General features: G+C 45.6%; 1 non-coding gene across 1 annotated transcript; it reads left to right on the forward strand.

Annotated features, from left to right (window-relative positions):
* The first annotated feature begins 1,117 nt into the window (after positions 1-1,117).
* TRNAC-ACA (transfer RNA cysteine (anticodon ACA)) lies at positions 1,118-1,189 on the forward strand. Its single transcript has one exon. It is a non-coding gene; the product is annotated as a tRNA-Cys (tRNA).
* Positions 1,190-3,205: the final 2,016 nt, after the last annotated feature.

Below are 3,205 nucleotides of genomic sequence, written 5' to 3' on the forward strand. Positions count from 1 at the left end.
AAACTGGAGATCTCATACTGTTAGTGGGAATAAAAAATGATGCAGCCATTCTGGAAAGCAGTTTAGCATATCCTCAAACCAGACTGACCATAAGACCCAGAAATTCCATCCCTACATAAATACACAAGAGAGGTAAAAACATATTCACACAAACATTTAGGATATTGTCACAATGGGATATCACCTCCAAGAAGGACTAAAATAAAAAGTAGCAACAACACTAAATGCTGGCAGAGAAACTGAAATCACACACACATTGCCCGTGGGAATGTAAAATAGTTCATTCAGCAGTTGTACTGGAAAACAATTCAGCAATTGGTTACAAAAACTAAACATACAATTACTAAGTGGTGGTGGTGATGGTGATCAGTTGCTCAGTCGTGTCCAACTCTTTGTGACCCTATGAGCCTGCCCGGATGCTTTGTCCATGAAAATTTTCAGGCAAGAATACTGGAGTGAGTTGCCATTTCCTCCTCCAGGGGATCTTCCCGACCCAGGAATTGAACCCATGTATCCTGCATTGTCAGGCAGATTCTTTACCACTGAGCCACCTGCTGCTGCTGCTGCTAAGTCACTTCAGTTGTGTCCAGGCCCACAATTACTATATGACTAACAATTGTACTCTTGGCTATTTGTCCCAGAGAAATGAAAATTTTTGTTCAAATATAAGTGCAACTGTATGTAAACTTGTACATGAACGTTCAAAGCAGTTTTATTAGTAATAGCCAAAAACTAGGAACAACCCAGACATCCTTCAGTGGATGAATTGTTAAACTCTGATACATTCATATCATGGAATACTACTTAGCAATAAAAAGGAATGAATTATACACACAGAAGCTCTGTGAATCTCCAAGGAATTATGCTGAGTATTAAAAAAAAAAAGCCAATCCCAGAAAATTATATGCTATATGATTCCATTTATATAAAACCTTTGAAAAGACAAAGCTTAGAAATAAACAGATTGTTCATTGCCAGAAGTTGGAGACTGGGGCTGAGGGATGGAAAGAAGTGGGTGTGGTTATTCAAGGGCAACAGGAAGGGTCTTTATGGTAATAAAAGTGTTACCTATCTTGATGTCATGATGAATTCACAAACCTATACATGTGATGGGACTTCCTTGGTGGCTCAGATGGTAAAGCGTCTGCCTACAATGCAGGAGACCCGGGTTCAATCCCTGGGTTGGGAAGATCTCCTGGAGAAGGAAATGGTAACCCACTCCAGTATTCTTGCCTGGAAAATCCCATGGACGGAAGAGCCTGGCGGGCTACAGTCCATGGGGTTGCAAAGAGTCGGACACAACTGAGCGACTTTTTTTCACTTTCACTTTCACATACATGTGATAAACTGCACAGAACTGATTACACACACACAAGTACAAATGGGGAAATAGTAGTAAGATCTGTGATTTGTATCAGTGTCAATATCCTGGTTGTGACACTGCACTATTGTTTTACAAGATGTTATCACTGTAGGGTTACGGGTGAAGGGTGTGCAGAATCTACTACTTCTTACAACTGCATATGAATCAACAATTATTTCAAAATTTAAAGCTTCATTTTATAGTGAAAGTGAAGTTGCTTAGTCGTGTCTGACCCTTTGCGACCCCGTGGACTGCAGCCCGCCAGGCTCCTCCATCCCTGGGATTCTCCAGGCAAGAATATTGGAGTGGGTTGCCATTGCCTTCTCCAGGGGATCTTCCCCGCCCAGGGATCAAATCCAGGTCTCCCGCATTGCGGGCAGACGCTTTAACCTCTGAGCCACCAGGGAAGCCTTCATTTTAAAGCCCCTACTTGAGAGTCCCTTGAACTGCAAGGAGATCCAACCAGTCCATTCTGAAGGAGATCAGCCCTGGGATTTCTTTGGAAGGAATGATGCTAAAGCTGAAACTCCAGTACTTTGGCCACCTCATGCGAAGAGTTGACTCATTGGAAAAGACCCTGATGCTGGGAGGGATGGGGGCAGGAGGAGAAGGGGATGACAGAGGATGAGATGGCTGGATAGTATCACTGACTCGATGGACGTGAGTCTGAGTGAACTCCGGGAGTTGGTGATGGACAGGGAGGCCTGGCGTGCTGCGATTCATGGGGTTGCAAAGAGTCGGACACGACTGAGCGACTGAACTGAACTGAACTGAACTTACTATGATGGAAGGAAGAAAGGAAGGGAGGGAGTAAAATTAATACTAACTATGGATTTACCACAGGGTCGCACAGAGTCAGACACGACTGAAGCAACTTAGCACGCATGCATGCATTGGAGAAGGAAATGGCAGCCCACTCCAGTGTTCTTGCCTGGAGAATCCCAGGGACAGGGGAACCTGGTGGGCTGCCATCTATGGGGTTGCACAGAGTCAGACACAACTGAAGTGACTTAGCAGCTGCAGCAGCAGCATGGATTTACCATGTTCTGAAATCCAGGCTCTTTAACACCTGATTGGAGATCACTATTATCATTATGATTGTCCCCATTTTATAGATGAGGAGACTGAGGCTTAGAGAATAACTGTCCTGCTCTCAAAGACACACTTTGAGGCATCAGGAGTCAAGCCCTGCTCCCTGACTCTCCCTCTGCCCGTCTCCATCTTTTAGGCAAACACAGCCATCAATCACATGTCGGCAATGACTGCATTACTCAAGAGGAAATTGAAGCCAGCCTGTAAGATGCAGTCCACAAAATTCATGATTTCTTCCCCCATCCCTGCTCCTTCTACTTGGTCCCTTTTTCATATGGATCGGGTTTTTATTTCTGCGTTTATTGCACACGCAAATTACAGATGAGAGCATCGACTACACAAGTCATTACTCAGAGTAGCATCTCCCCAACTGCCACCGGACGAGGACCGAACAGCTTGTGGTTAATTTGCTATATAATCACTGCCTGTGACAGGGGGGCCGGGCTGTGCCTGTGCTAATATTAGGAAAGGGGAAGCTGAGCAAGGAGAACTCCTGGGGCGTGGGGGGCGGGGGAAGCACGGTATTGAACCAGGGAGAAAAGAAGAGAGAACTGCAGAGGAGCAGAGAGAGGGTCTCTGCCATAGTCAGAGGCATTTGCTCCTCTGCTATAGAGGAGTAGAGGGCTTCCCTGGTGGCTCAGAGGTTAAAGCGTCTGCCTGCAATGCGGGAGACCTGGGTTCGATCCCTGGGTCAGGAAGATCCCCTGGAGAAGGAAATGGTAACCCACTCCAGTATTCTTGCCTGGAGAA

The sequence above is a fragment of the Bos mutus genome, chromosome 13 (genome assembly GCF_027580195.1).
Source record: "Bos mutus isolate GX-2022 chromosome 13, NWIPB_WYAK_1.1, whole genome shotgun sequence".
NCBI lineage: Eukaryota > Metazoa > Chordata > Mammalia > Artiodactyla > Bovidae > Bos > Bos mutus.